This window comes from Coptis chinensis, chromosome 6, assembly GCF_015680905.1.
Source record: "Coptis chinensis isolate HL-2020 chromosome 6, ASM1568090v1, whole genome shotgun sequence".
Taxonomy (NCBI): domain Eukaryota; kingdom Viridiplantae; phylum Streptophyta; class Magnoliopsida; order Ranunculales; family Ranunculaceae; genus Coptis; species Coptis chinensis.
Window position 1 is genome coordinate 46,952,850 of NC_141461.1, and position 22,239 is coordinate 46,975,088.

A 22,239-nucleotide genomic window follows, 5' to 3' on the forward strand; every position below is an offset into this window, starting at 1 on the left:
CACGTTAAGTAGATAATCTTTGAAGATCCCACATAGTGGGTCATGTATAATTTAAAGAATAATTAACGGAAATCGGAACTGGATAATTTTTATGATCCCACATAGTAAATCAAACATAATTTATTTTATGCCCTGTTTGAAGTTGATATTACACACACCATTGGATAATTAAAAGGAAATCGGAAAGTGGCTTCAAATACATTGAACTGAGCTCAAAGAGTAACTAACAGGAAATCGGAAACTTTATGTAAACTAGCAAAATGCACGTACTATGTACGTGGATGGCAAATATAACTTATTGTAGAGTATGGGAACATAATTTGGCAAATTTTTTATTAAAATTATGTAAGCATACTTACAATTCACATTATGCCTGAGCATACGCACAACGCGCTCGCAGCCGTTTAACATTTTACTTAAAAGGAACTCCAATTCTATTTGATTTCTTAGGAGAATTTCTTCTAAAGAAAAATATGTAAGTAATATACTTATAAGTTTACATCCAAAACACACGTACTTTGAGCCTTTCAATTATGTTTGTCAGATTCATCCTAGCAAGTGAATGTTGCATATGAGAAAGATAAAAAGTTAGTGCATCGACACATTCACTGAAATCAGTATACAAATATGCAATCCTTAGGTATTGACTTCAAAGAATGGAACATATTAACCTCCAAAGGTTAATCATTTGGTTTGTTATTCATCCATCCAAAAATTGGAGTTACAATGCCACCTGAGGCATATTTCTATGTATTAGAAAGAGTCATACGCAGTCTACATAGGATAGTACACCAATAATAATTAAAGTCCACCCCTTAGTCACAGTAGTAGGTCTCTCTGACTTGTCCTCTTCTATAATAGCTGCTATGTTGCAATCATCTACTCGTAACCATCTACCCCTCAAATGATGATGGATCAGCACTGATATGTTGCATGGTCCATATACATCAAAAATTTGTCCCAACACTTTACAAAAACACTCTTCAAAATCTAGCAATTCACCTTGAGAGTCAGATAATGTGAGTCTACTGGCATTTAAGTATCAAACACTTCGAAGTCTCTACAACATGGAGAGAGCTGAACTTCAAAGCAGATAAATCTTGCAATAGAAGCGATGTCCTCTCTCGAAATGAGAGAATATGGTGGGATGATTGACCTAGCTTGCTCATGTGAAGGCTAGCAGGCTCAGTGCTCAGTGCTTCCTGCTCGCTTTCTTGCTTTAATAGCCCCAAGGAGCTTGATTTTAACTGAAGAAAGGTACTGTAATGTGGCTGAAAACTAAAGAACGGTATCTCAAAATTCAATGTACTTATAAATTATTGTCTAAAAGATAAGTACTCATTCATCATTCATTATTCTCATTATTCGTCTTGAAAGTCTGCGTAAATTAGTATTTAAGCATGCAAATGCCACCAAATATTCTGGCAATTCTACAATTCTACCACCAAAAATTCTTATATATTAGTGCTCTCAAAAAACATAATAATTTTATAAGTGAGCAAGGTAAATGAATCCCCGACAAAACAATCATTAAGCTTATTAAGTGCAACATATATGCATGTTTCATTGTTGATATATATATATATATATATATATATCTAAAATAATAGAATTAAGATACTCACCTTTGATGAAGCACTTGGCAAATCTCATACTTCATGTTGTCTGGCAACATTGGCTATTGACAAAAGATCCTGGAGAAAACCCGAATGAAAATAATATCCGAAATAAGAGTCACTCAGTTAAAGGTATACAATGGATCAAGTTGAGTAAAACATTGATGAATAAAATTGTTATCAATCCTTGAAGAAAGAAATATTTTGGGTGGCAAGTGCAATGTTACAAAGTGATGTCACAATAATTATTCAAATGAATGTGTGTCATAAATAAATAAAAAGTGATACAACAATGTTATTCTTGTGTGCTGTGAATATTTGGAGCTGAGGGTATGTAGTTTGTAGATATCACGAACATGATTAGACTCCCTCTATATGAAGACCTATCAAGCACTTGGTATGGCTAGTTGTAGATCTCATAACCTTAAGCAGACATGGAGACTTAAACCCTAGCTAGACTCTCTAGACTATTATATTTAATTCTGCTCTCGATCTGTAAATAAAAGTTAATAGTATTGTTCAACATTATATATACAAAATACATATGCCTAATCATTCCAATTCTAAGTAGAATAAATAGAAAGGAATCAAAATTCAGAATTGACCTAGGAACAACTTTGTCGCACTGGACTGCATGTTCAAGAGTTCCATTTCATGATATATAGAAGTGCGAACACAAAAGTACTGTATAATTGGTGATATGACACAGACACTCACTTAATTGCAAGTTAGCTAGCTTACAAGGAGACCCAATAGATTCCAAAACCTCAAGACATTCCTGCAAATCTAAATCGCTTGCTAACATCACCCATTCTTTTTCATCATCCAAGAATTGCAGCTGAAATGTCCCAGTTGGCAGTTTGAACCTTTTCCCAACTTCCTCAAACAAATGGACACACCCTGTGCAGGGTTCAAATTTGAACCTCACAGTATCGTCCCTATAAGTAGCCTTAACGGTGGATCGTGCATGTCCACCATCGCGAACGACTTTCCTTTTCAAATAGTTCTGCACAAATTTTGGGGAGCCAATTGTCTAAAGTGAAGGTTGTTCTAGCCCCGTGCAACTTGAAGCTTTACTCTAACCTCATTAAACCGTTACAATGCGCAACCAAGGCATGTTGTTGTCCACATACAACAAAACATTTATAAACTTATTTTTCTGTTTTTGTCATTGCTCCAAATGTTTCCACCTTGTAACACAAACGCAGGGAAAGTCATTACTATATCATACAACAACTAAGCAACATATGAAAATGCTGATTTTCACTAACACCCAATAGAAAAAGTTAATCATGAAGGTCCTATTGCTCGTGAAATCACTTTACGACAATTTTGCATCAAGTCGGCGACCTTTAATAAGGCCACGAGATTCCTTGATCTTCGCCCGTTTTTTTATCAATCGTGCACGCTCTAGTTCAACATAAATCTACACGAGAAACAAAAATGCACAAGTACGTTACTGAAACCAATACATTGCTAACTTATCAAACCAATACATTGCTGTTACCATGGAAAATCAACTTTGACCTTCATTCCACCAGAAATCCAAACCATGAACCCCTTCCTAAAAAATCGTGAGCTTTCATGTAAATAGCCGATGAAATTGACATCCAGTTAATCGATCTTCAAAACAGGCTAACGCAGATGGCAATGGCACCATAGGTTGGGATGAGTTCATCACGGCGGCAATGCATATAAAACTACCCCTCAAATTGCTCTTACAAATAAAACAAATTTGAAAATATTTAAAGTGAACTCAAATCTGCTCTTACGGTCTTTGCTCTTTGAAAAAATATCTAATAACCAAATATAATCATAAACTTAGAGTCCAAATGAGTATCTTACATGACTATCATTAATAATACACGATTCACCGTAGTTTAAAAGAACTAAAAAATTACATAATGGTAGGGGCCTCTTTGCTAGGGTCCTCATTCTTGGATAACTCCTTCGAAGTTCTTTCGAGAGATTGATAAAGGCAAAAGAACCTATACCTACTAATTTGCATGCTCCGGTCCATCTCCAACCTTGATCCTATAACCATATATTCTTTGTTCAAACTTTTATTAAAACTAAAGATCACAATAGATGTAAGTGTAACTAATCTAAAGTTTCTAACCTTGTAAAGTTTCGCGGATTCTCTTAAATCATGATCTTGTGCGAAGTTTTACCTTTGTATCATTTAAGTTTGTATGAATAAATTTCTGTGCCAATATATAATAAGGGCATTTTATTTCCGTGTTAGTTTTAAAGAATTAAGTATCTATAAAACAAATAGTAAATAATCACGCCCCCAAAATCCAAAAGAAGGGAAATAGTATCTTACAACTTATTTTTGTTGTGAAATAGCTCTCCAGCCAGTTACCGATGGAACGGAAAAGATCAAAGTTAAAGAGCAAATAATTGCTTTAAATCCATAAAAATGAACAAAGAAAACATAGAAGATAAATTGAAAATCACTCCGTAAAGTGTGTCAATACCTATTACCCATAATGAAAGTTAAGAATGACTGACCACAATTCCATTATTTGTCCACATGATTAAACTTTATACTTTAGCCATTGATCAAAGATTTTTAAATCCAGCTAATAGGTGGGCTAATAGATCTCCTAAAACCTATGACGAGATAATAGAGTCCAATAGAAAGCGAGAGAGAAGGAAGCATGACCAAGAGAAGAGTTAACAATTTAGAATATCCAACACTTGCACATTGTTGAAAGTAGTGGCCGGACACCATTCTTTTCTTTTGACTTGCTTTCTTATAATAGTTAAAAAGCAATAAAGATACAACAGATTCTCTAAAACTCTTAAAACTACAAAGACTGGCTAAGGACATGCACAAAATGCTTAGCACAGAGGTCAGATGCAATGGTATGACATGGCTCGCAGACAAATAAATACACTACTCAATTTAGCCAATTCAAATAGAAGTGGAGCTAGTCACAACAATGACAGCAACAACAACATCAAACAATGCAGGTTTAACCAAAGATCCTGCCCATCCTTTCATAACATTTCCATTTAGAAATGTTATTCTTAGCTACATCCTGCATACCCAACAAAAATCCGAGTTAAGAAATCGTCAACTGTGATGTTAGCATAATACATGCATGCGATGGGAGGCATTACCCCTAAGAGAATGTTATACAGTTTGTCCTTTGCTAGCTACTTCTTTCGGGTTGGTCTCTCTTGGAAATGCATATGTTTAACGATAGGGGCAGAATGGACAATTAGAACCCCCAACACTAAATGAAGAAAAACCAAATTATTAATTACTAAACCACTACCCACAGCTTCAAGGCCAAATGTTTGAAACCCTCAACCAATCAACCATATAACACACAAATAATTAACTAAATTTAAAAAAATGAAAGGATAACATCAAATTTGTTAAGGAGGTCTAATATATAAATGACTTTTATTAGTACAACTAATATTAGTTTTTAGTTACTTAATACCAAATTTTCAATTACAAAACACTATAAGTAACAATTCTCATTTTATCAAAATATACATTGTTTATATGTCCAACCGTACATGAAAGGATGAAACACCTCATAAAGGAAACCGGTAAACAGTATATGGCATTCACATAAAAAAATCAAGGCCAATAGTAGTGCATACCTTGTCAAGAGTCTGTGTTGTAAGGGCATACAGTGGGGGAGCCACCAATTTCATCTTAACAGGACAATCCTCATTTTCAAGAAACCTTGACTTTCTCGCATGGCGACTGTAAAATGGAGAAGAATGGACGTATTATGGGCTACAACAACTAAAATATGGGCAAATAAGCTAACCAAATCATATTAGACATCGAAAACCATAGACATCGAAAAATATCTCATCAACAGGCCCTAGAAGGTCGATTCCTTGCTTGGTTCAACTTCGGGGATGATCGATCTCTCGCTTCGTAGAAACAAAGGCAATGAATTTTCTCTTAGCGGCAACATTATGTGAATCTGATGTTGAAGAAGAGGTGCATGTCCGATCTGCGGCCTAATTGCTTCGAGGGAGGATGACTTGCACCGAATGAGAATCATTTGTATTCGGGATAGGATGGCTCATGTCTGATTGCCCTCGGTAACCCTCCCAACCTTCCTAACCTTATTGGGCAAGTAAGAAGGATCACGGACAACTTTTCTTGCATCGGTAGTTTCCCTTCGGAAGTGTCACCAAAGACCGTACCTTTCCTTCATCATCAAACTCTACCTTGCCTTGAGGTTTATTTAGCATGTACGTTCCACCATACACTGCTGCCTTGGCGAGCGCGCAAAGCCCGAGGAAGCTCTGCTAAGCCATGTAGAGGATATATATACGGTGATCCTCCTTGAAAGCGATGCTCTGATTCTCGCATAAAAGCTTCATTCTCATCATTGTATCAAGTGCGGGTTCATCAAGGTAACAGTCATCTCTATGAAGTGCCACAAGATGACCAATAAAGTCCACTGTGTTGTCATCGAGACCGTATTTTGCAATAAGTTGTCTTGTAGTTACTCTTGTAAGGTCCATTCCCTCGTGTGTTTGTGGTTTGTAAATCTTGAACGTAAATGAAAAACTTGCGAGCACGACGCTTCTCAAATAAACCCATTAGAGGAGATTTCGGGCCTCCATGTGCATTCTTTGGAACCTTTCATTTGTTAAAGACAAAACTTCCATCGACAGCCTTAAAGGACAAATATTTCGTAACATCTGTATGGATGAGTGTGCGCACCAGGGTACCATTTACCATCATGAACTTTGGTATCATGTCCACATTATAGTCCGGCTAGAGCCTAAATGTCTTTGGAGGCTTGTCATCTCCCCTACATCTTTTTCCACAGTTGAATGAGATTGAGCAAAGTCAACCCTCCGCCCGTAATAGTCATTCCTATCCATGTGCGGGACCTTGAGGCCGTCAACAGAGAGAAGACACCGAGGATGCATTCTTTGAGACACGTCCCCAAAACAATCACATTGTACTCTTCATTCATGTTTTTTTATTTTGATTGATGATTGAGGTGGGTTTTTTTCTCGTGATTTACTTTCAACCTTTCAAGCAAGTCCTTCACGGAGGCAAGAGATTATATTTCATAAAATAATAAATAAAGAATAAGGCAGTTCACACTTACAAAGATCGTTGTAACTTGGTCAAGGAAATGCATATTACAGTCAAACTCAATCAAAAGCAGCAGGATGCATAAAAGCCAAAGAGAATGATGGAAGATGGTTCTATTACAAACTATCATTCTTAGGCCACATCTACGAAAATGCTACGTTACAATCCTTCATCTGACATACTTTGCCGCGGAACTTCATAGGATGTCAATTAATAAGATGAAAGTAATAATCTTTCTCTATCAACACAAAACATATCCTTAGAAGCGACAACGAAGGCAAAGTATACACACTGCTTAAACACCATTAGCCACTTCCTTATAACCAGAAATTCAGTTCAAAGCCCCCCAGAAAATTCGGGTGCACTTCGCGCACTTTTAACAACAAATTCAACACCTAAAACCGTTTTTGGTAAATAATCCCTTCTATTTTTATTTTTAATCTTTCCAGTTAAAAAGAAGATTTCTGAAACACGAAGTACTTGGAATTTCAAAAGTTAATTCCAACCATATCAAATTTTAGTAAAGCAGTACAACACACCTATGAGTTCCTCTTTACATTAAGGTAACAACAATAAACGATTAAATTGTCCAAAAATAAAATAAAAATAAAAAAAATAGAAAGATCATGGAGTAAAGGATTATACCTTCTATATTACTCAATTTCTTTTTGAGCTCCTTGTTTGCAAGTGAAGCCTCAGAACATATCTGAAGAAGACTACGCAACAATAGATGCTAACTATATATAGTGTAGTGTATGTCGTGGGATATGCGAATGGCAAGACTACTTCAAAGTACTAATGCAATCCTGGACAGACTTGACCTCGAAATTTCCAGTCCATTAATTTATAATTGATGAATGCTTGGAATAAGTATTGAAGCTTCAAGTTCGGGAAGTAACATTGAATATCAATAAGGTTGTTCGGTACCATTGTTCTATCACCATTTGCTTGTAATAAGGCAGACCAACAAAATCTGAATTATTGATAGGCTTAGGTGTACCAAACTTTCTCCAAGCCCCATTATGACTCATTATCATCCCATGAAGACCTTATATAGAATCAATATGAGCGGAATAGTTGCAGATCCTCGAATAGTGATCTCACATACATGGGCAAATAGATAAATTCTTGAACGGGTTACACAAAAAAAACTCTTAACACCTAGAGTACAGTACACTAACATTCGCCAAACGAAGTCCATGGCTTACTTGCATGACCGCTTATAAGAGATGAACTCTCACATGACTTTTCCTGAGAGGCATAAGAAAATAAATCTAGGAAATAATTTAGAAAAACCGAATGATCAAGTATTTATACGAAATCAGCACACACAAAACAAATAAAAAGAGCAAATAAAATCAAATAAAAGAAAAATACAATAGTCTACAGTCGAATAGAAAACACATTGATCATTAAGCACACCTTCGAGAACCCGAGGCCCACACTCTTAAGATGATATAGTACTCTTAAGGACGTATGTGTAAATTCAAGCTGGAAATCAACTACAATGCAAAGTAAAAGGAGAGATAAAGAGATCATGACTAAAATATAGAGTTAACTCGAGTGAATCTAAAATTAAGACATCTTTACAGCCTCATACTAATATACTATCAAGCTAAGCATCATAAAACACCAAGACAACACCAAGACAGGGGGTGGGTGGTTGTTTATCTATAAATGTAACTTTTGCATTTAAAGATTGAAATGCATTGTTAAAGGTATAGTTAGGAGACCTAACAACCCAAATAAAGAAGAAAAAACATATAACAATAATAGATATAGCGAATTTCAAGAGATCTGGGTTGGAAAATTTTCTCAACTAATTTCTAAATATCCAACAGTGCAACTATTCAGTGTCACCTTACTAATAATAATATAATCTAATTGAATTCAAAACAAATCTGGAATAGATAATATATTTTAAACACACACACACACACATTGTGAACATAACCACACTCACACTTTACAAACATAGTCAATCGAGCGACGTTAATCAAGAATGAATAATCATATATTGAAAAGTTAGCAGACGCCAGGAAAAATGAGAATTAAGTAATACCTGCAAAGACTGAATTGTCGTGTCTCGTTGTTGTATATGAATTTTCTGATCTTGATCCAATTGCAAAAGATGAGCAACTTGATTTTTCAGCTGAGCATTCTGATCCTTCTCAACTTTATGCTACACACCTTCCCACACCAACTCCACCCTCCAAAATGTAAAGCCGTTCACACATTGTCTGTATCGAACCCAAGTAGTTAGATTGGAAATATAATATGGAAGGAAAAAGGCATAAAAATATTTATATCTTCCTATCCACAACATACAGTTTTCATATACTAATATTAGCATAATTTTACAGAGAGAGAAACGGTTGCCTTTGTAATTGCCTCCGAACTTCCGTAAGAAGAAATGATCTAGAGATAAGAAAAAGGAATCAAAGACCCAACCGACTATACAAAACATGCGTATATATATACTTTGAAAATTGAGGGGTCGTGGTACCACCTGGGTTTGAGAACATGGTTTATGGCAACCACTCCATATGATTTGACCAACTAAGTTAGCGGGCCTTGAGAAAAAATGAGAATTAAGTAATACCCGCAAAGACCGAATTGTCGTGTCTCGTTGTTGTATCTGAATTTTCTGATCTTGATCCAATTGCAAAAGATGAGCAACTTGATTTTTCGGTGAGCATTCTCGATCCTTCTCAACTTTATGCTTCTCTATCGTGATAGAATTTTCTCGATCGCGATACAAAATTAGAGGAAAAAGAATCAACATCCGCGTTTTCAAATTTTACTTACTAAAACAGTTGGCACTGATCTGATGACACACACAGAATATTCTTAAGAAGATGCTAACAATATGGGTGTAACACAATGTAGGAGAAAAAATGAAGTGGTGAAATAGATTGTATGTGCTCGACCTGAAATCGACAACTTAAAAAATGAATATTTGGTATTATCAAATGCACTATCTCTCGATTGTTTAAGAAACCCAACCAGAAGAAAGGAGGGGAAGTTGAAGAACTCAGTATTAATGGTAGTTAAGTGGGTATTAATGGTATTTAAGTGGGTATTAATGGCAAGATAACACTGCGTACATATCAATATAGGCGTGGATTTGGGTTTTTACCCTGAATTTACATAAAACTCCTCGTCAAGGTGTGTTGTGATTGAAGGGTATAAATAGAAATCAAAAAAAATAAAAACTAAATAGTCCTTTTTAAGACATTGAATAATTTTTTTTTATTTAATCAGGGTATTAGGTGGTAGAAAAAACGGTCTATTTTAAAAGGCCAGGTTAATTATGGTGTATTTTACTAATAGAGATATAATAAACCAGACTCAAAAAGTAATTAACTAAAAATAAAAAACTGGATGTAATTGCATTAAACTAACGTCAGAGAATAACTAACGAGAAATTAGAAATTGGATGCAAATCTTTGAAAAATATTTAACGGGAAATTGGAAACGGTATGCAAATACATCAAACAAACTTCAAATAATAATTAATGGGAAATCGAAAATTGGATGCAAATACATTGAACTAATCTCAAAAATAATTAACATAAAATCAAAACATAAATAACTGCGTTGAACTAACCTCATAGAATAATTGGCGGAAAATCAGAAACTAGATGCAAATGCATTGAAATAACCTCAAAGAATAGTTAATGAAAAATCATAAACCAGATGTAATTGCATCGAACTAACCTCAAAACATAAATAATAAAAAACTAGATGCACATATATACATTTTTTGATGGTTGATGCATATATATTGAACTAACCTCAGAGTTATTAATGGGAAGTCAGAAACTGTATGCAAATGCAATGAACTAATCTCAAAGACTAATTAACGAAACATCGAAAAATGGATGCAACTGCACTGAACTAATCTCAATGAATAATTAATAGGAAATCATAAATTTGATGCAACTACATTGAATTAACCTAAAAAAAAATTAATGGAAAATCGAAAACTTGATATTGAACTAACCTCAAAGAACAATTAACTAGAAATCGAAAATTGGATGCAACTACATTGAGTTAACATCAAAGAATAATTAACGGAAAATCAGAAACTAGATGCAATTGCATAAAACTAAAATCAAAGATTAACTAATGGTAAATAAAAAATTAGATGCAATATCTTGAGGAATATTTAACGGAAATCAGAAACTTGATACAAATGCAATGAAATAACCTCAAATAATAGTTAACTAGAAATCAGAAATCGAATGTAACTGGTCAAAATAACTTCAAAGCATAAATAACCAGAAATTTAAAACTAGATACAAATGCATTGAATATCGAACTAACCTCTAAAAATAATTAACTGGAAATCAGAAACTGGATGCAGATGTATTGAACTAATCTGAAAGAGAAATTAATGAGAAATTAGAACTTGGATGGAAATGCAATTAACTAATCTAAAAAACTAATTAACGAAATATCGAAAAATGGATGCAACTACACTAAATTAACCTTAATGAATAAATAACGAGAAATCATAAACTTGATGCAACTGCACTGAATTAACCTCAAAGAATAATTAACGGAAAATCGAAAACTTGATGCAACTGCATTGAACTAACCTCAAAGAATAATTAATGGGAAATCAAAAACTAGATGCAATAACTACATTGAACTAACCTCAATGAATAATAATTGCAGTAAAATCGAAACTTGATGCAAATGCATTGAACTAACCTCGAAACATAATTGTATTATTTATAGGGGGAATATAATGTCTCAACAAGTATAGTTTTGCATTTTAAATAGTGTTTATCATAATTCTCTTATTATGATTGAAAGTGTCTTGCTATTCAAGTAGTTTCAATATCATCTTCGCCACATTGAATATTCTCATAAAACTTCAATTATTAAACCTAACAACTAAAAGAAGTCAATATGTTTTATCAAGGTTTGGTGTTTTTTTTTTATTGAGAGTGGTGCAAAAAATTTGAATGAGTGATTAATATAATTATCATATATATCTCATAGTTCTGTATAATTGTTAATATTTTTTAAAATAATTTAATATAACGACACTCGTTCGTAGGACGGGTTCGAAAACTAGTATATATATATGGACTTAAAAATTGAATTAAGGGCTGATTTTTGTAGATATGATCTCCCTACTATGGAGAACATGCTCACAAAAATTTAGCTCATTCAAGGAAGTCTAACATTAGAACATGCTCACAAAACGTTTAGACCGTTAGATGAAAAATTCAAAAATGAACACTAATTTTAACATGGTTAGACATATCCAAATATTATGATTTTTTGTGAGAATAATCTTCATGGTAGGGAGATTATCTCCACAAAAAACTAGGCCTTAATTCATTTGTATGTCGAAAATGTGGCTATAATGTGCACATAATGAATGTGCCTCTATCATATATATATATATATAAGAACTTAACGATTATATCTTTGAGCAAGCAAGGGTTAAATTTTCCTCGTGCTACTTGTAATAAAAAGAGAATTTTGAACTAGTTGAACTAAGATAATATATAACGGTCTAGGGTGGATTCGAATGTCTTAGTATTCTCTCCATTCATAAATTAGAATTTTATTGCTTTCATAGTTAAATTAAATAGTTTTAGTTAATAGTAAATCAAAAACTCCTCAAACTTAACAACCATTGTTCGGATTAGGTTGGGATATATTCTAGTACTCAATTGTCTAAGAAGAAATCCTTGTGGGATCGACCCGTTTGTCATAACTATTTTCAACGATAGATGTGCGTTTGCGGTTATATATATTAAAATAGGATTTAATTAGTTTGTTTATTTAGACCGACTAAAAACCTATCACTATACACTTCAGACTCTAGGCATTTAGCTAAAAAACTAGAATTGTTCTGAATTGAAATGAATCACCTGACCATGAAGTTGCAATGAGCTCTTGAAATAAACTATTTAATATTAATTACACTAAATAACTAAGTTGATCAAATGCAACTAGCATTAAAAATAATTAAGTGTAAAGCAGAAGAGCAACCCAACTAGTGCATGTAGTTGCGATTCCATCAACCAACCATTCAACCAAACCATTAATTCAGGGCCAATTTACAGTTGCTCTTTCAACCATTACAATATCATAGACTATCATAACTTTATCCCACGATCCCTCCTCGAGTTTATAAGTGAGCCCTTCATGAAACACTATCTCTCTTCCCTCGGTTACTCAATCCATCCACTACCACCACTGAAGTTGTGTTAATGGTAAGTTAGGTTTCAAATGATTGTAGAGGTTCACCATAAATTGTTTGGAAGATGGATTGGTGGGAGTTGTGAAGGAGAAAAGGCAGTATTCTTAGCTTTAGGACTTGTTTTTAATGACTCAACTTGTATTGAATGAACAACTTAAATGAAACAAATTGATTAATGAAAGGAAAAACTTTGAGTGAAGATTGAAACATAAACTTGAGAGAAACAACTTTGATTGAATGATTGAAACATAAACTTGAAAGAAAAAGGATTGAATTGAAGAACAAAAAGTAAAACAAACTTGAATGTAAATGACTTGAAAATAAATCCTACACTATTTCGACATGACACTAGAATACGTCTAGGTGTATTCTCTCCTCCTACTTTTAGGTTCTTATACCCCAACTTTTACAAAAGTCTAATGTTACCCTCTCCCTCTACAATCAAGACACCTCATCATGTTGCTTTATGCTTTTCCTTTTTGCTTTTATTTTACTTTCTCATATATTCTTGATCAAGCTAGGTTTTGAGCAAGTCTTCTTTTGTATCAAGGCCATCCATCTCTGGTCTTCTGAGTTAAGGACGTGACTTTCAGTTCTCTGGTGTGAGTCCTTGACCTTTGACTTTTTCAACACTTTTTCATAGCAGCTTTGAGTATTCATAATAAGCGTTAATAAAGCTCCTCTTGGATCTAAGATTCAACTTTTATGATAAGTGGTCTGAAATGCTCTGTAACCTGAAAAATGCAATAAAAACTATTAGTTGTCTTTTCATTATGCGTAATAAGGGCTGTAATGCAGTAATGTAAGGGTAATAACACGCACATTTGGGAGCTGATCACCACCCCAAAAAGCATTTTGCTTGTCCTTAAGCAAGGATGAGATAAAAAACTAAGATCACAAATGAGTGATTTATTATTTATTATACTAATCTCGTTTCGCAGAGTGCGATAAACCACTAGGAATTCCCTAGTGAACGAGCTTAAGTCTCATGAGAGTTTTCTAGAGAAGGTACTCACAAACTTCTTCTATCTAGTACAAAGGGTCTTGTCTCCTTATTTATTCTCAGAAGTCTATACATCTCATTAGCAGGGAATAAGGACAAACTCTTTTGAACTTAGAATAACATATATACAGTAATTTAATCATCTAAAGATAAATGCACAAACATGAGTAATGAAATACAAAAGCAGAGTCATTTATGAAACTTTTGGAAAGCGTCCTTATGGAGGGTTCTCACAAGAATGTGTTAAAACACAAACTCTCTGATAGATTCACTCAAGTTTCGTTCTCTCAAATGCAGCGGGCATTTATATTCCTCACATAGATAATGACGTCTAAAGAAAATTGGGGTTGATTGATCACACTTGCAACTTATTATCACACCATCCTATTCCTAATTGAGCTAGATGGCTTTTATTAGAAGTTACGGGGTTAGTGTGATGGTTTAGAAAGAAAAAGGAAGGGAAAAACAAATCTGATAAGTTGAGAAATTGGGTCTTTAAGATAATTGTAACTACAAAAGAACCTTGTTTTGTTCTTTGCTTCCGAATTGTTATTCATTCTTTAGCCCTTTGGCTTTGTGACTCCATATGATTTTGAAAATGTGGGAGTTCTAACCTTGCTTTTGTTTATGATATATATATATATATATATATATATATATATATATATATATATATATTATATATATATATATATATATTTATATATATATTATATTATTTATATTTTTTTTTTTTTTTTTTTGAACTTTTGGGAGATTCAATTTTTGACTCCTTTGATTTTTTTGGAGTTTTGGTTTTTGATGGGTCTTTATTTTATTTTCTTTCTTTTCTTTTCGAAGTAACTAACTAATCTATTTTTGTACAAGGTATTCTGTTATCTTTTTCTGATATACATCTAATTCTCAACTCGTCAGTTGGGTCAGCTTTTTTTTGTGTGTTGTAACAAGTCAGAGATTTATGGCGAAGAATAAAAAGGCTTTTAGAAAATTGTGAAGGCTCAAGAGGTGTAACTAGAGGAAAAACTATCTTTTTAGATTTTTAACGTTTATTTGGCTATCGATCCAAAAAGGCCCTAAATTCTCTCCTAGGATATGGTGTGGTGATCAAGCAAGTGGACGTGTAGTCTTTCTATCCGGACATCCTTTGTGTCATCACTCAATAATCATTCAGATGAGGCTTTTGGCTAGATTCTTACATGATATGGAACTTAATTGTTCTAACCTTGGTCTCGAAACCTCACTGCTATATACAATCAAATACTTATACATGCCATTCATGAAAAGATGCAGAAACTATTGTACGTATATATATTAGTCTAAGTTCGAAGAACGAATCCTTACTCTATTGCTATAATGAGACTTCTAAACTTTTTATTCATCATAGAAACAGGAAACATGACTTTTAATACTAAACAGAAAAATATATTTGGTCTTTTTTTATTTTTTTTTAGAAAGGAAGAAATATACTACTATATCTAATATAAGAAATGCATAGATTTTGCAAAATATTACCATACCACCTCCAAATAGAAATATGCTTTGTCTTCAAAATATGAAGAGATAAGGAAAGAGATTATCATAGAAACATGAGCAAAAACGGCGTTACACATGTATTTTGTTCTTCATGATGAAAATACGCCTTCCCTTGGGGTGTGGGTTGTTTGATGTAGAATGAGAAATACATGGTTTATTGTATTAGGGATAATTATTCTATTATGAACTTTTTGGGTTTTTATATTTTTGAAAAAATATGTAATGCAGAAAAGAAAAATGGAAAATTTTGGCATGATGTATTTGTATTACCTTCTACTCAAATACGAAATTCCACAGAAGAAACAAAGAAAACAAGCAAACAATATTAAAATTACACTATAGTTATAATTATACATAAGCGTGAAAAGAAAACAAGACAGACTAACTAAAAATAAAACATAAACTATCTATACAGACACTAGGGAGCTGCCTAGTCAGAATCCGTGCGTGACTCGTCACGATGTCGAGAAGATCATTCTCCTCGCAGACATCGGGTCCTAAGGTGTTGATCAGCTCCCAAATGTACATTTTATTACCCTTACATTACGACATTACAACCCTTCTTACGCATAATGAAAAGATAACTCATAGCTTTTATGGCCTTTTTCAGGTTACAAAGTATTTATACCACTTATCATAAAAGCTGCATCTTAGCACCAAAAGGGGCCTTATTAATGCTTATTATGAAGACTCGAAGCTGCTATGAAAATGTGCTGAAAAAGTCAAAGTCAAAGGTCAAGGACTCAAAACCAGAGATCTGAAAGTCACATCCTTAACTCAGAAGACTAGAGATGGATGACCTTGATACAAAAAGAAGACTTGCACAAAGCCTAGCTTGATCAAGAAGATAAGAAAAAGCAAAAGGAAAAAGGAAAAAGGAAAAGCATAAAGCAAACATGGTGAGATGTCTTGATTGTAGAGGAAGATGGCAAATCAGTCTTTTATAAAAGTAGGGGTACATGAACCTAAAAGTAGGAGGAGAGAAGGCACATAGACTCATTTTAGTGTAATGTAGGAGTAGTGTAGGATTTATTTTTTAAGTCATTTACATTCAAGTTGTTTTACTTTTTGTTCTTCAATTCAATCTTTTTCCATTCAAGTTTATGTTTCAATCATCCAATCAAAGTTATTTCTTTTAAGTTTATGTTTCAATCTTCAATCAAACAAGTTTTCTTTCAAGTTTTGTTTCATCAATCAATTTGTTTCCTTTAAGTTGTTCATTCAATACAAATAAGTCCTAAAGCTAAGAATACTACTTTTTCTCCTTCACAACTCCCACCAATCTATCTTCCAAACAATCTATGGTAAATCTCATCAATAATTTTTGATTTACTTACCACCCAACTACTTCAAATGGCGTCGTCATCAGGGATTGAAAGAACATGGATTTTTGGTTGAGCTCTAAGGAGGGAAACACCATTATATCCCTTTCATTTATTGTTTTTAAAATTTTTCGTCAATATATTTCGTTATTTTTCAATACTGATCTGTTTTATTTCAAATTTAGGTTCGAGGTTCAACTGTTGGAGAGGAGCTGAAGTTGCTGCCGAAAGCCGAACTAACTTGGCCAGAACCGGTGGGGCAACTGCACGTCTGCCCAGGCACCTCAGGACACTCCGCTGCCATTTTTTCATAGTTCGATCATTTTTTATGTGTGGTTGTAACTAGAGATCTGGATTTCGTAATAGAGTAGTATAAATCAGTGGACTTTGTTGTAATAGATAGAAATAAGAAAAAAAGAAAGAAAAGAAAAACGGAAAAAAAAATGTGTTTTTTTTCTTAATTATGTAGATTAGCATGAGCTGAGCACTTGGTTGAAGTTGTGAAACTTACCAAGGGTTAGAGTTTTCATTGCCTTGGGAAGTTCACGTGTGCAAGGCGAGTCGTGAATCATATGCTAGTGCACTTTGAATCAACTTGGTAATCAACACTCTAATTGCGATTAAATCTAGTTATTCTAGGTAATCTAGGTAATCAAGTTAATCTATTAGTCTTAGTATTAGTGTTAGTTTACTTTTATGTTTTGGGCCCTTGAAGGCAAACAAAGTTGTTTAATTATTAAAAACCCGGATTGTGGGCTTTTTAAGTAGACATTTTTTGTAACCTAAAACAGGAAACACTCGAACAATTGGGCCTGATTCTCAGATTACACGCTAACCAACGTCGCCTTATCCTCAAACAGCGTATAAGCATGACTTGAGAGGTAAATTCTAAACCTCTTCGAAGCCCATGTAAGAGGATACCTTGTGTTCAAGTATGCTTACGTGATTGTTTGAATTTTAATTTTCGCACTGCAATTTCAATTCACGCATAATGCTGAACCCGAGCCACATAACAACCATTGGAAAGTTATTCCCCAATGTAGATAAATCAGACATTGCTTGATTCTTGTAGCACTAGACCAATTAATCAATTTAAAATCAATTAACTAGAGCCTAAAGTAGTCACACTCCTCCAGAAAAGGACAAAAATATAGCCATGAGGATTTAGAGTAATCAGTTACCAGATTTCGGTGGACCAACTACCTTCCTCACTCCCCTCCCCCAGATTTATCGTGAGTGAGATTCTTGGTAGCACACCACTTGGAAAAGTGATTGCTTACTCTTCTGAGCTGTGTAGTAGATCCATCCTAGTCTCGCGACCAATTGTTCCTTTGAACAGGGCATAGTAAATTATAAACCCAGCAAAGATTTTCAAAACTCCAAACTTGTAAATACGAATTTCGATTGCTTGAGCATACACTGCGTTGTTTGCGCATGTTAGGATACTTTTACTATCTTGCTAAAAGTGCATAATACTACGTTCAGGTAGTACAAGGTTAAAAAAGAATAAAACTTACTCAAGTAGGAGAGAGCATGTCATCCTAGACAATCTCCAATTTCTTGTCCTCTACCTACTAAGATGGTCAACGAAGTTGTGCAAGTTGAAGAGCATCTCTCCAACTTCTACACACCATTACAAGATGGAACTCCATCTTGTATACGACTCACACTGCTCATGAGCGATTTTCACATTCCACCAAATGTGTTCAATCTTCTACCCATATTCCATGGGTTTGAACACGAGTTACTGTACGAACATCTACGCCGGATACATGAAGTATGTAATACTTTCCACCATCCGGGTGTCACCGATGATAAAGTGAAGCTACGAGTGTTTCCTTTCACTCTATAGCTGGTAAGAGTCACGCTTGGCTTCTTTCTTAGAAGCACAATTCCTTTGATACATGGGAAAAGGTTGTGTTCTCTTTCATGATGAAGTATTTTCCACCCAAGAAAACAGAAGAGATCAGGAGTAAGATATAGTTATTAGATAGAGTTCGAGTGAGACATTTTCCAAAGCATGGGATAGATTCTCTGACCTACTCCATTCATGTCCTCACCATAAACTAGAAAAATCCACTCTTGTCTAATGTTTCTTCAAAGGTCTTCTCCAAGAATACAAAGTAACCCTCGACATCATGAGTAATGATAATTTTTTGGATAGAGGTGCAACCAAAGCCTTAACCTTTCTTGAAAACCAAGCTGAAAAAAGTACCCATTGGGGTGATATAAAGAATTTTAGGACAGCCCAACCCAGTACATCTAAGGCTAGTGGTATTTTTTAGGTGAAATCTAATCTAGAAATCAAAACTTTAATCGAAACCCTCACAAGAAAGATAGATGCCCTCACAACCAAATAAAAAGATCAAACTTCTCATCCTGTCATGAACATAAATACCTCACCATACAGTTTTTGTTTAAGCTTAAATCATATAGATGCCACCTATCCCTTAATCACAAACCTATCATCACTTCAACCAGAAGAAGTATGTGCTTTCAATATACCAAATGCACCATGGAGACAACATCCAAACTTCGCATGAACTAATAATCCACAAACCCAACCGCCTCTAGGTTTCAATAAACCACCAAATACATTCAGACAAGGACAAGGTACCTATAATAATCAAAATAGAGTATTGGTTCCATCCCATCAGAACTACCAAAACCCACCTATCAACAACCAAAGAGACCTAGTCCCAATTACACCATCAACTAGTGTTTATACAGATAAGCCCACCGAGATAATGCTATCTGTCATGTAATAACAAACTAAAATCCTAACATTGATCAGCTCCCAAATGTGTATTTTATTACCCTTATATTATTGCATTACAACAATTCTTACGCATAATGAAAAGACAACTCATAGCTTTTATTGCCTTTTTCAGGTTATAGAGAAATTCAGACCACTTATCATGAAAACTGCGTCTTAGCACAAAAAGGAGCCTTAATTACACTTATTATGAAGACTCAAAGCTGCTATGAAAAAGTGTTGAAAAATTCAAAGTCAAAGGTCAAGGACTTAGAACCAAGGAGCTGAAAGTCAAGACCTCAACTCAGAAGGCTAAAGATAGATGACCTTAACACAAAAGATGGCTTTATTATTTTAAAACCTATCTTGATCAAGAAGAAATCAAAAAGCAAAAGCATAAAGTAAAAGGTGAGGTGTCTCAAATGTAATGGAGAAGGGCAAATCAGTCATTTGCATAAAGTAGGGGTATAAGAACTAAAAGTTAGGGAGAGAGAATGCACCTAGACTTATTCTAGTGTTATGTAGGATTTAATTTCTAGTTTTTTTTTTTTTTTTTCATTCAAGTCATTTGTTTTATTGTTCTTCATTTTCAATCTTATTATTTTCTTTTGTTATTCAATCAATCAATCATCTTTCTTTGTTGTTATTCTTTAAATCAATCATTTCATTTCATTTCTTTCAAGTTTATGTTCTTTCAATCATTAAACAACTTAAGCTTTTCAATGTTCTTCATCAACTAGTTATCCAATACAAGTCCTAAACTAAAGATTCTACCTTCCTTCCTTCTAAAACTCCCAACCATTCAAACTCTAAACAATCTATGGTGAACCTCACTTCAAAATACTTAGAATCTACTCCCACAACTACAACTTCAAGCATCCATGTAACAATCATTGAATTTGTTAGCCCAAGACAAAACCCAAAAAGGTGTGTTCCCAGGACAAGCTATTCCAAACCCTAAATCAATAAACACAGCCTTGGAAGCAACAAGTGTTGTGAGTTAAGCTAGAACACTAAAAATTCTTTCATGATCTTCCTATCTACGAGGATTAAATTCTCTTTTCCACGATGTATTCCTTCCCCATTCCATTCTACCTTTTTCTTTAAAGGGAATACATCATTAAGATAATCTGACCCTCCAGTTGGAGTGTGTGGTTGTAAGTATCGAGCCTTAGTCCACATATATCTTGCATATTCTTTATAAAATACTTTTTACTCATCGTTTGAGTAAGTGTGAACTTATAGAGCGAGTTACAAAATTTTCTTTTCTTTATTTTACATTTCTTTTTCAAAATAGTTGTTTTCTCTGTTCTATTAATGCAAGATTCTTGATACATAATAGTCATGTGATTTTCAAAAAAAAAAAAACTCGCGCAATGGATTCTACAGAGGCCAACCCCTAGAAAAACGCAAAATAGGGGCGAGTTGAGATCAGTTTTGCTTATTAAGGGTGGTCACCTATATCACCGCGTTATTTGCACGGGTCAGGGCATTCCATGTCTTGCGCAGTAAATCCCCTAATCGTATAGCTAAAGCTTTGTCTGTCTATATTGGGTTAGCCTCAGAGACGACACAAAAGTTGCTTGAGATTACCTGTTATGGTTTGTTTTCAAAAGTTAAAGTCAAGAATCATAGCTTTTTGAGTACGAGTATCTTAAAACATCTATATATATATATATATATATATATATAGTTTTCAAAACTAGAGGATATAAAAATGAAAATTATACGCCCCGGAGTAACCAAAATGATACCGGATCCACGTATAATTTTATCTTCTTGTCAAAACCTCTATATATGGTTAGAGATATCTTTTGATTGGGAAAACCAACTAAAAAAAAAAAAAAAAAAAGTCTCCAAACGAGAATTAAACAAGTAGAGTAACACAAAGTGATACTATTCTCTGTTTAATTCTATCTTTTGCCTCCACCTCTCTATTTGTCTCGAGAATTTGACGTTAAAAAACTTAAACTTGTACAAATTTTTAATAATTCTTTTTTTTTTATCAAATTATTTCCCTTTCTCAATCTCTCTTTCTCAAAACTATCAATTTTTTTCCAAAAATGTCTTCTATTAAGAACAAAAACCCTTCACCTAGCCAGACTAGATGGATCAGTTTCAATGATTATGTGCAAACACTTCATAGAGAACTGCAACTGAAGATATAGACACATATACCAAAAACCATTCTTGGTTTGGGTAAGAGTTCATAAGCACGTAAGAGACGAGCTATGAGAGAAGGCTGGTGCTCAAACTATCAAACACCAACTTGTCTCAGTCTTCAACCTCATAGTGAAAATTCAGTTTTCAAGGTTTTCATGTGCCAGCCACCTGCTCAATGAGCACAGCTGAAGAGAGTAATCCAACCATTTGGTTGAGATTGACTCAAGTTTTCAAAAACTTCAAAGTCTTGGGAACCTGACTTAAAATTACTCACCTTTTAAAATTTTAGTTCAAACTTATTCAAAACCTAAAAAAAATAATTAAAATTTTTCTTTCTCTTGTTTGTATATATTTCCTTTCAGTTCTTTTTTGTTTCTCTTCTTTATCTATTGTTCATACACTGTTGGATGTGAGTGTACCTTATACCTTTGCGTAACATTTTTGTTGCTGATCGTTTTGGTACCTCACGGGTTAGGATCGGACGAGTAACGAAGCGCAGATCGGCTTTTGAAGTTGTAAATGC

The 22,239-nt window shown here is 34.0% G+C and overlaps 1 long non-coding RNA gene and 1 pseudogene across 2 annotated transcripts; both read right to left on the minus strand.

Annotated features, from left to right (window-relative positions):
- Positions 1-617: 617 nt before the first annotated feature.
- LOC147493279 (uncharacterized) lies at positions 618-2,732 on the minus strand. 2 transcript variants are annotated; one of them, XR_015198817.1, is made up of 3 exons: positions 2,358-2,732; positions 1,626-1,694; positions 618-1,278 (listed from the first exon to the last, which is right to left on the minus strand). It is a non-coding gene; the product is annotated as an uncharacterized LOC147493279 (long non-coding RNA). The 2 variants fall into 2 exon arrangements; XR_015198818.1 differs by lacking the exon at positions 2,358-2,732 and adding an exon at positions 2,334-2,352.
- Positions 2,733-5,352: 2,620 nt separating this feature from the next.
- Positions 5,353-7,404, minus strand: LOC147493280 (guanosine nucleotide diphosphate dissociation inhibitor 2 pseudogene; annotated as a pseudogene).
- Between the last annotated feature and the right edge of the window lie 14,835 nt (positions 7,405-22,239).